Raw genomic sequence first — 12,481 nt, 5'->3', positions numbered from 1 at the left:
TGTTGTTTTGATTGATTGGTTTCCTTTTTCTTTGACCAAGTGGATGGACAAGAATGCCTAAGAACCTTCTCTAGCTATCTATGCTTTTCTCGTCTCAAACTCTATTCATGCTACATCACAAAATTTGATCAAGTCAGATTCGAACCACTCTGTGTGAGGAGCACTCGGAGTCCCCGGTTCGTGATAGACTTAAACTTCCAAAACTTCTTTGTGATTCTCGGTCTGACCGATTCCTCCATTTCGGTCCCACCGAGATCACTAAGTCCATCTAGGTTTTCAATCTCGGTGCAACCGATATGAACTTTTCGGTCATACCAAGTTGCTGTAACTATTAACAATTATGCATCTCGGTGCCACCGAGTTGTTCAACTCGGTCACACCGACAGTGTCGGGCTATATAAAGACACGGGCAAAAATTTGGAAATTCCTCCAAACCCCTTCGCCCGCGCGTAGCTCGCTCTACCTACTAGGTCTACGGATCGTCGACTTCGTCGCCAGCCGCCTCCTGTCACTGGTCTCCGCCGCTGTCAACGGATTTCTTCTTTGCCGTTGCCGCCGTAGAGAGTTCACCGCCGAAGTAGGGTATGAACTCAATCACAGTGCTTTCCTCATCTGATTCTCAGCACATTGTGTTCGTAATGCATCTTGCCACGATTGAAACATTCCTATCCAGCCAATGTGATCCTTAGAATAGATGTGATTCGAAAATTTAGGGTTAGGTTTCCGCCGAAACCATCTCGGACCCACCGAGTTGAAAAACTTGGTCCCACCGATTTGGCTAACGCCATTGCACTAGTAAGTCTCTGTCTGACCGAGAATTACAAATCGGTGTGACCGATTTTAGAACTTTTTGAAACCCTAGCAGTCTCGGTGCCACCGAACTGTGACTCAGTCTGACCGAGATCACTAGTTTAGGTTCCAAAACTGCTTCGGTATCACCGAGTTTGAAAATCGGTAGATCCGAAATGCTTTCTGTGGAAACTAAAACTAAGTTTTTAAATCATTCTTTTGCAAAAATCTCTGCATTTTGTGATGCTCATCCACTCTGTCTCAACTATAACTATTCACAGGGTCAGCAGTCAGTGATTTGCAACATGTCAGACCTTAGTGACAGTCAGAACAGGGAGGAAGAGCAGATTCACATGAGTGAGGGCACTAGTCCCTAAAGCACTTCAGATGAAGGGAGCAGAAGCACTCCAAGCAACTTGCCCAAAGCAGCCACAAGAGCTAGAAGGAAGAGAACCTCAGACTCAGAGGATGAGGACTATGTGGCAGCAGAAGATGAGGCTACTTCCAAGAAGGTAGTGCTCAAGAAGGTGCTCAGTTCAACTGCAGTAAAGCCAGGCATGAAAATCAAAAGGCCAGCAGGGAGACAACCAATGTCTAAACCCAGAGGATCAACTCAAGAACCTGAGATGCCTGAAGAGCCAACTATAGAAGGAAAGAAAAGGAAGGAAAGGGTCAAGAAGACCATGGCCAGAGTTGTTGGTCAACCTTCCATGATGGAAGAGGAAGAAGAGGTTGCTGCACCAGCACCAAAGGCACAGAAGCTTATGGGTGATGCAATAAAGTCAGGGCTGCAACATCAAAGCCCAAAGAAGCACCCAAAGATGCCCCCAAGCCCAAGATTGCACCAAAGAGAAATACCAGGAGTATACCAGCAGCTGAGAAGAACAAAGCCCCAATGCCTGAGGTTGCTGCCGAGGAAGATGAAGAAGGGCAGGTCCTAAGAAAGCTCAAACCCAAGATTCCATACCACAATGATGCTCATCCTGTGGCTGAGAACATGAAGATCAGGAAAGACTCAGGGTTGAGGCTATGGAGATTGTCTGATCCATATGCCACCAGGAGAAGGACTGTTGTAGATTACAGGTTCCACACCAAGGAGCAGTAGGACTTCTATGAGACAATCTTGTTGGACAAGAAGCCTATAGTGTGTGATATGAGATGGGTCGACTGGACCTACATAAAGGAAAATGAAGAACACTATCCTGGAGTGCAAGACAGTTTCATTGCTTGTGGAGTTGCAGACTTTGTTGGGCAGAAGCTCACCAATTGGAATGATGAACTCATTATGCAATTCTACTCCACAGCACACTTCTATCCAGATGGCAGGATAGTTTGGATGTCTGAAGGAACAAGATATCAGTCAACCATAGAGGAATGGGCAAAACTGATCAATGCCCCAAAAGAGAGTGAAGATGATTTGGATATATATGCCAAGAAGAAGATGGGACACAATTCTATGTCACATATGTACAAAGAGATCCCAGACAAAGCCCTTGAGACTTTCTCATTTGGGTCAGTCCATTTTCTTCTGTCAGGGCTGCCTACGATCAACTGGATCTTAAGGCACACTCTTTTGCCCAAATCAGGTGACCACAACATGATAAGAGGGCATGCAATTAACATGATTCACATTTTTGATGTGCCCCAAAAATTCAAGGTCATGAGCCTTATGGTAGAAACCATTAAGAGGACTGCAGCAGATCAAAAGAGAAGTTGTGGATATGCCCCACAGATTCAGGAGTTGATAAACTCAAAGATGGGCACAGGAAAGTATCAGTTGGATAAGGAACATTTTCCTCTCTATCCAGACTTTGAGGACAATCAAGTTGTCATGAATGAGAATGATCCATCATCAGTGCATGCTCAAGAAAAGAAGGAGAAAGCAAGGAAAGAGAAGGCTGCCAAGATGCCAACTCAAGAGGAGGAATCTGAGTATTTCTTGAAGAACAAACAGGAGCAGCTTGGTTACTTGATAGCATCAACACTGAGAATTGAGAAGGGGTTGGCCACCCTAACTCAAAATCAGGAGATCCTGGAAAGGATCATGGAACAAAAATTCTATGATCTTGATATCAAAGTAATTGAGATTCAGTCAGTTGTGGAGCAGCTGCAGGATGACATGCAGGAGAGGAAGGGCAAGACAACCACAGATGCATTTGCCAGAGTGCCTAGAGCTCAGAGGTCAGCTACAGTGCCTGTGTCAGACACAAGAGCTACATCATCTGCACCAGCTATAGCTCCTACAGCTCCAGGGCAACCAGCTCCAGCACCAACTCCTCCAGCTCCCTCTACATCAACTGAAGCCTTCATTCTTGGAGTTATCCGGACACCACCACCAACTGAAGACCAAGCCTGAGAGACGATCTAGCACTATGCATTTTCTATGAACTTTTTGGTAACTTGTTGCCAAAGGGGGAGAAAAATGTATAGATCATAGGCTTCGAGAGAGAGATTTGCTGTTTTTTGTTCTCTCTTGTCTTCTTGGTTAAACATGTTTGCTTTTGATTGCTTGAGATACTATGCATTACCTGTGAGACATTGATGAACATGTGTTTGATCATAAGCTACACTTATGCTTGATTATATGTTATTATCTTACTTATCCTTATATGATCATTCACTTTGCTTGGTGATGAGTGCATGTATTCAATCTTTATTATTTTGAGCGCTCCACCAAGCTGTATGTGACATGGAAGAGTAACCCATGAGCCTAATTCCTTGTGCATTTGCAGTCCAAAGCAAATCTTAAACTATGCACAAATTTAGGGGGAGCTCTTGCTTATCACATACTTCTCAAAGCGACGATGTTTTTCAATCTTATTATCATATGTCGAAGCTTTGATCTATATGTTGTCATCAATTACCAAAAGGGGGAGATTGAAAGTGCAACTATCCCTAGGTGGTTTTGGTAATTCATAACAACATATAGCTCATTGAGCTAATCCTATTCCAAGACATATATTTCAGGAAAGCTCAATGAATGGCATGGCATGGATGATGAAAGTGGATCCCTCAAAATATCAAGGACAAAGGATTGGCTCAAGCTCAAAAGCTCAAGACTCTTCATTTTATATTTCAGTCATCCAAGATCACATTGAGTCTATAGGAAAAGCCAATACTATCAAGGAGGGATGAGGTGTTGCTTAATGAGCCTCTTGCTTCATGTGCTTAGTGATATGCTCCAAAACCCTCAACTACCTTCTCACATCCACATATGACCTAAACCTACAGCCAAAATCAGTCACACCGATTCTTTCTATTCGGCGCCACCGAGTTCAGATGTCATAGCCACTGCCACAAACCCTAGGAAAATCGGTCTCACCGATAGGGATCTCGGTCTCACCGAGATGGGATTGTAATCTCTCTGTTTCCCTTCGTAACATTTCGGTCTAACCGAAGTGAGCGATCGGTCCCACCGAGATCGCAATGTAAACTCTCTGTTTCCCTTTTGTAACATTTTGGTCTCACCGAAAAGAGCAAATCGGTCCCACCGAGTTTACCTGACCAACTCTCTGGTTAGCTAATTACCAAAATCGGTCCTACCAAGTTTGTGTAATCGGTCTCACCGAGATTACGTTATGCCCTAACCCTAACCATATCGGTCCTACCGAGTTGCATGTCGGTCCCACCAAAAATCCTAACGGTCACTAGGTTTACTAAATCGGTCTGACCGAGTTTATTGATTCGGTCCCATCGAGATTGGTAAATTGTGTGTAATGGTTAGATTTTGTGTGGAGGCTATATATACCCCTCCACCTCCTCTTCATTCGTAGAGAGAGCCATCAGAACAAACCTACACTTCCAACTTACCAGTTCTGAGAGAGAACCACCTACTCATGTGTTGAGGCCAAGATATTCCATTCCTACCATATGAATCTTGATCTCTAGCCTTCCCGAAGTTGCTTTCCACTCAAATCTTCTTTCCACCAGATCCAAATCCTATGAGAGAGAGTTGAGTGTTGGGGAGACTATCATTTGAAGCACAAGAGCAAGGAGTTCATCATCAACGCACCATTTGTTACTTCTTGGAGAGTGGTGTCTCCTAGATTGGCTAGGTGTCACTTGGGAGCCTCCGACAAAGATTGTGGAGTTGAACCAAGGAGTTTGTAAGGGCAAGGAGATCGCCTACTTTGTGAAGATCTACCGCTAGTGAGGCAAGTCCTTCGTGGGCGACGGCCATGGTGGGATAGACAAGGTTGCTTCTTCGTGGACCCTTCGTGGGTGGAGCCCTCCGTGGACTCGCGCAACCGTTACCCTTCGTGGGTTGAAGTCTCCATCAACATGGATGTACGATAGCACCACCTATCGGAACCATGCCAAAAACATCCGTGTCTCCAACTGCGTTTGAATCCTCCAAACCCTTCCCTTTACTTTCTTGCAAGTTGCATGCTTTAATTTCCGCTGCCTATATACTCTTTGCATGCTTGCTTGATTTGTGTGATGATTGCTTGACTTGTCCAAAGATGCTAAAATCTGTCAAACTCTAAAATTGGGAAAAGGTTAAGTTTTTAATTGGTCAAGTAGTCTAATCACCCCCCCTCTAGACATACTTCAAGGTCCTATAGAGGGGCAGATGGCAGCAGCAGTAGTAGGCCACCAAAGCAACAGCAGCGGGACACACGCACGGCGGGCGCAGGGGTGGACGCGGCGCGTCGGGACGGACCCGGGCAGTGGGGGTGAGCGAGCGTGTACGTTGGCTGTGGCCGGAGGTACGGAGCACGCAAGCGGGATCGGGTGCGGTTGCGGCCACAGGGGCCATGTCGGCGACCTCGACCGCAGCGATGGAAGCGCGAGTGCGTCGGGGGCGAGCTACGGCTACGAGGAAAGGCCGGGGGGAGAGGGAGGAGGATCGAGGGCTCACGACCGTTGCAGAGAAGGCCCGGGGACGACTCGAGGTGCTCGGCGCAGCGCGGGTCGACGGCGAGCTCCGACGCGTCCGAAGGTGGAAGACGATGCTATCGTCGGCGTTGTGGAGCGCTTTGGGTCCTGTGGTTCGACGGAGAAGAAGCGGAGGATGAGGTGGAGCTCATGGGCACGTCGGCTTGGCGCAGGGAGGGCGGTGGCCACGTCGAGGCGAGGCGGACGGCGACAGGTGCGCCGGTCCTTCCTCCAGATCGACAGAGGGGGGAGAGGTGGATCTGGGCGAGGGGCTAGGCGAAGGGAGAGAGAGGGAAGTGGTGTGCGGTGGAGTGGAGCAGGGGGAGAGCTCGAGGGGACGAGGGAGGCCTTATCCTCTCCTGCGTCGTCGACGAGGTGGTGCGGTGCCGACCGCGGGCGGGAGCACCCTATAGCGGCCAAGTCCGAGGAACAGGTAGGAGGGGGAGGCAACCGGTGCAGGGAGTTGGGCCGTCCCAGGTGGGTCAAGGCTAGGGGGGCGTGGTGGTTAGCTGGGCCAGTCGGCCCAGTGGGGGGGATCTTTTCCTTTTATTTTGCTGTGTTTTATTTTCTTTAATTTATTTACAGTATTTTTTAATAGCAATTTAGTTTCATAAAAATATATGAACAATACCTAAATTGGTGTTACTAATTATACCAATGTCACAATTAGTTTGAGTTTTAAATAAAATAGTTTAGCATTTTTTATAATTCTAAAAGCATTTAATTTAATATTTTAGCCACTGCTTTAATTATTAAAGGGCATTAAACCACTTTATAAAAATATTGGTTTAGCACCAAAATTGGTCATGGAATATTTGCAACATTATGAGCATTTTAGTTTTGACATTTGAAAACTTCTATAATTTGACTTGATTCTGAATTTTGAATTCGAACAGGATTTGAAACTTCACGAGATTAACAACAGTAATCGTGGTGACATGGTATCATTAGCAGATGTTACTGTAGCTTAAATATCAGGGCGTCACAATTCTCCTCCACTACAAGAAATCTCATCCCGAGATTTAAGGGGTGTAGTAGGGGGGAAGATTCAAAAAGGACGGGGCTCAACACAAGATAGGTACCTGGGGGCTATCTCGCGACATGGCATAGAGGCATCTCTCGAGTTGAAATTCAAAAGTCATTGAGATCAAGGCTAGAAGGTGCAATAAGAAGCTTCAAGTGGATGAACAATCGTTTAATGTCTGAAACAGAGTGTGAAAGGGGTTCAGTGCATCGAAAATAAGTATTGCATTTGATAGCAGAACAGATCACAAGAAGATGGCTCGTGAATTACATACGAAGCCAAGCGTGAGGAACAATTTTGGAAGACGGAGATGTACCGGAGAGTCAGGTTTTGATCCTATGGAACTGTGGTTATGGGCCCACCATGTGGGTTAAAGGAAGGAAGGACGCTAACATATGCATGGTCATGATAGCAAGGCAGGTCAGAGGATAGCCTGTTAGTTATGTTGGCAACAACGTTGGTACCAAGGGAGAGGGACGAAGAGAACCATTTTCCTGCTCGTTGAATGAGGCGGACCAATAGGCAAAGTTCTCGTCCATCAGTGGCTACCGGAATGTCATCAACAATAGCAACGAGGTCTTACTGACAGAGAATGTACACCGAGGTGTTTACATAAGCAGGGAATTATCACTGCTCAAGTATGATAGGTTACAAGAAAGGTTGATCAAAACAATGGAAAGGAAAGTGTAGACTCGAATCAGTTATCGGTGTTCTCGAGTGTCTAAATACTCAGAACCGTGGAAAATTGGAATCGGCGAGAAATAATAGTTGATCAAGAACTCATAAGAAGTTATGTAGTTCCATGATATTCTAGAGATACCAAAGGGTAATACTCAAAGGTATATTAATGTAGAGGTTGAACAGGTGAAACGATCTGAAGAAGACTAGTACCTTAACTTGTCCGAGAAATTGGATCAAAGAAGAACAATATGGTCGAAACCACAGTTGCAAAGGACCAAATATAGATAACAGATGGACTTATCACAAGGGGATTATTATTATAACAAGAAGCTTCCATGATAAGTTCCACATCGGGTCCATGGGCATGAACTCAAAGTTCAAGGTTGACTCCCACTTCTCTAATGCACAACCTCCCATTCACTTCTCAGTTTCGACAAAGCCATAGTGTCGGGGATATACCCCGCGGTATAAACCGCCGGATAATGACCCGGCTAGAGTTTGGCGATTCACTGGCAACCCACTTGGACATGGCAGTTTGTGATTCATTGGTAATCCGGCAGGCGGGTCAGAGGAGCGACAAGACCCGGTGGCCCAACGGGCGGTTTATGGAAGGCCGGATCACGCTATAGTGGGCCGGTTTAAGAGAAAAGGCGTGAGGAATATTTACTTTACAAGGAAGACTCGGACTTGTATCCGGTTTGTATTAGAAGGGAGACTAGTCCTAATCCTAAAAGGACTCCACATGTAACCCGCCCCTCTAACTTATATAAGGAGGGGCAGGGCACCCCAAAGGGGGACAAGCAAGAAACAATCTCTAGGGCTAGACACAACTAGAGGAGAGCCGGTTTACGACGATTCCCTCGTGATGATAATGAGATCTAGCCTCAAACAGCATGTAGGGTTTTTACCGGATGATGTTTCCCGGGGCCCGAAGTTGTCTAAACCCTTGTCTTGTGTTGCGTCTCTCGATTCCACTCAACCCCTCTCAAGCTACCACATAGATGCGTTGGCCTCGCGACTAAGTCCTCACACTAAGGACATCTGACGTGTTAATTCCACGACAGTTGGCGCCCACTATGGGGCCTGCGCACGGTGGTGTTGAGTTCTTGGAGGGATTTTCCAGGGATCGAGAAGCGTGCAGTTGACCGGATAAAGAAGAGCCGGTTTTGAAAAAAACTATATCAACTCCAAGGTCATCAGTCCATATTTACGATCGATGGTATTTGCTGCTGCGGATCTTCCAAGGGCCAAGACCAGGAACGAAGACAGTTATGATTGGAAAGTCAATGACCACGATATGGATTCGCCGACGCCGAGCTGTATGTTACCGGTCCAAGTTTATAGTCTGAAAAAAAAATTATCAAAAAAAATAAGGTTGTGCCGACTGCACTGTCGCCGCTGCAAGTTGAGGAGGTGTCGGTGATCCATCAATGCTAGGATCAAGTCGCCGAAACCATGGTCTCCTATTGCAACATGTTTTCACCAAGCACACCGAATCCCGAGGTTTTTGTCATCACTTCTGGTGCTATTTCCGAGTCATATCCATCGGCCATATGGACTACTACTTATACTGCTATAAAGGACCGACAAGATCTGTACTAGTACTCACGGGAAAAAAATTCTATGAGACCAGGTCTCACGGATTAGCAGGTGAGACCCATCCTGATGGATGACATGTGGCATTCACAAATCACAAAGCATCCATCCCACCCCCACCTGAAATCAGGGGGGGAGAGATTAGATGCTTTGTGATTTGTGAATGCCACATGTCATTCATCAGGGCGGGTCTCACCTGATTTATATGAGACCTTTTTGGAAATATTGTCTCCAATAACAGGCACAAATTAATTACGCTTCAAGGGAGATAAAATCCAGTCACTCTGGCCAAATCTTGGTTCAAGACCAATGAGATTCACAACAGTACCTTGAGCCGTGCCCCGACGGCCGTTACTGCTACTACTGCTACCTTTTCCTGCGTGGAGATCAGTTAAATCCAAGAAACAAAGTGCTACGCACAGTGGTACAGCAAGACCTCCAAGAAAAGCTCTCACGTGGTTACAAGGGACAAACCGTCACATCAAAAATCAGTACGCAGCAAAAACATGCACTGAGACTCCCTCAAACCAGGTGCTATCTGTTTCATATATTTTATCAGCACGGGTTAAGTGGTTCGAAAACGATTACTTTGGTTTGTGATATTTTCTCGCAGGATCAATATTCATTACAAAGGTGTCACATAAAGGGTGTGCGCCGGCATTATTTGTGCAAGTCGCCACTCCACCGCCGCAAGCCGCCCTGACCACAGTCACTGCCTGTGAGCTGCTGCTTCACTGAGCGCTAACGCCTTGGAGTTGCCGTTTCCGTCGCCGCGACCTCAAAACCGGCCACACCTCCACGTCCGCGGCCTTGGTGACCCGCCGCTGCAGTTCCCTTTTGCTTGCAAACCGTCCTCGCGACACACGTTTCCGTGGCCGCACCTGCGTCCGTCTGCCTCTCACGGCCGGTTCACGTGTCTGCGCCGGCTTACAACACCGTGGACGGCTCGCTGTCCGTGCAGGCTTACAAACATCGCGGCCGACTCACCCGTCCGCACCGGTTTACCACGCCGCGGCCGGTTCACCCGTGAGCAACTTCAACCTTACCTAGCGATCATCAATTTCATGGCAGATTATTTCCGGCCTGGCACATCAGGTGATATCCATCTAAAATATATTTTATTGGTATATATTATTTTTTGTCAAAGAGCGGTTTATCTTTGCCTTGGTCTGCGACATTGTTGATGCAGGAAAATTTGTTCACTGCATCAAAACGACGTGGTTGACTCGCCCGTCCGCGCCGGTTTACAACATCGCGGCCGGTTCATCTGTTTGAGCCACCTCTGATGCTGAGGTCATCTTTTCCGTCCGCCTCTCGTGGCCTGGTTTACATCAACACACCGGGTCGCGCCTGTCTGCATGAGGTGTTCATTGAGTATGAAGCAAGTCACAGCTTGGGTAGCCCGGTTTTCTTTCAAATTGGAGGCAAATTATCATCAACCGCCGTATACGCTGGGTGGCTCAATAGGCAGGTGCACAAGTCACCACCACTATAGTTTGGTTAACTTCAAATCGCCAGTTGAAAGGAATCATTGGCCGAGTTGCTGACACGGTTCATACAGGATCATTTATAACCCGCCGCAATCATCTCAATCTTCTGTGAATTCACATCATGCTGTCAACACCAATGATATACAAGTTATGCCGGTTTATATCACGGTCAAATATGGAAGAGTCTCAAGCCAACTCCTCGAGTCATCTTTGAGACTCGGGGGCTACGGTGACATGACTCAGCAAATCTTGCCAATTTTAGCAAATTTAAGAACCCCAGGACGATGGAGGGAAGGATAACCCGGTCCCAGAGGCTACTGTTATCTTCATGAAAATTTAAAGGCCGTTAGAAAATTACCGGCTTAGAAGCATATGGCGGTTATAAATCCCGGCTCAATGAAGAAGTTCCGGGTCATCAGAAAGGATTCCGGTTCAAGATCCTGTTCAAGAGACATCTTTCTCTCATAAAGCGTTGAAGCTCTCAAATATCCGGTTTAAAAATCCGGCTCAAGGGAGGTCAGTCTCATTAAAGCTCTCCAAATATCCGGTTTATAATTCGGTTCAAGCAAAATTTATCTATCACAACACTTTGAAGCTCTCAAATCCGGTTCAAAATTCGGTTCAAGGGGAAATCTATCTCCCACAAAGCTCTGAAGCTCTCAAATCCGGTTTAAGAATTTCCGGTTTAAGAAGGAATTAACTTCTCGCAAGTTTTGAGTTTAAAGGTTGTCAGAAAATTTCCGGCTAAAAATGAAGATTCCGGTTTACAATCCGGTTCAAGGGAAAGCTATCTCCGGCAAAGCTTTGAAGCTCTCAATATCCGGTTCAAAATCCCGGTTCAAGAAGAATTTCTCTCTTGCAAAAAGTTAAAGGTTGCCGAAGAGGACCTGCTGCCCTGACGCGCGGTTCAAACATGGGTATCCTGCCTTAAGGCTCATCTTCATATGATTACTTGGGGGCTTCCAGTTTAAACATAGGTGTATTCACCAAAGAGAACATGGCGTTACAACCCTCTTGATGCGGCTATCAAGACATCAGGGGCCAAAGAGAGTTTGTTGCACAGCACAACTCAAACATAGGCACCCGGCGAGCACAGCTCAGAAATATATCACATGGGGGCTTCTGCTTGCAAGGCGAACTCCTGTCCATTAATCCGGCTATCACGCCACAACAAAGCTTGGGAGCTTCACACCCAAGGGGCCAAAGAGAGTTTGTTGCCATGCACAGCTCAAACATAGGCACCCAATGAGCACATCTCATCACGTTACTTGGGGGCTCCTTGTGTCAAATACACAGGAGTTTGAACGGACCCTTGTAACTGGGTATCGACCCACGGCTTGGAAGCCTAGTACATTTACCTAAAACCCCGGGTTAACCTGCCTTCATCAAGTACGACACTCCTATCCGGGTCATCCTGGCACGGCCCTCCGAACGTTTCACAGTTACTCTCCTTGAGACCCTGCACTTGTCAAAGTTAAAACGGTGATTGGTTAGTTGGAGGTCTATCTTAAAAGGCTTTGTTAAATGGTTCAACTCAGTGGCCTGGCAGGCCACAAAAAGCCTCGAATTTGGGCCTGGCAGCCCCCAAAAAGCCTCGACTACACGGTTTCATTTGAGATTTGGCTGAGTTTTATGTTAAACCGATTTTCTTGGCTTGATCAGTCATCTTCTTAGCCCGGTATTCTTTAAACCGGCTTGGTTTTCAACTACACGTTGACAGACCTTAATTTTAAACCGGAGTTTCTTAACCGGAGTTTCTTGGCTTGATCAGTCATCTTCTTAGCCCGGTATTCTTTAAACCGGCTTGGTTTTCAACTACACGTTGACAGACCTTAATTTTAAACCGGAGTTTCTTAACCCGGCTTGGCATTGACTCCCTGTCAACAGCCCGGATCATCTGGCGTGAATCATCACCCAGTATGACTTAATCTACGACACGGTTTTATTACAAACCCGGCAAAATATGAGGGGAGTTATCATACTCAAGATTTGGATTGCGCCATTGGAATTATGCGCTTATAAA

This window comes from Triticum dicoccoides, chromosome 1B (assembly GCF_002162155.2).
Source record: "Triticum dicoccoides isolate Atlit2015 ecotype Zavitan chromosome 1B, WEW_v2.0, whole genome shotgun sequence".
Lineage (NCBI taxonomy): Eukaryota > Viridiplantae > Streptophyta > Magnoliopsida > Poales > Poaceae > Triticum > Triticum dicoccoides.
The sequence above is the reverse complement of the archived record's forward strand: the minus strand, read 5'-3'. Positions refer to the sequence as shown.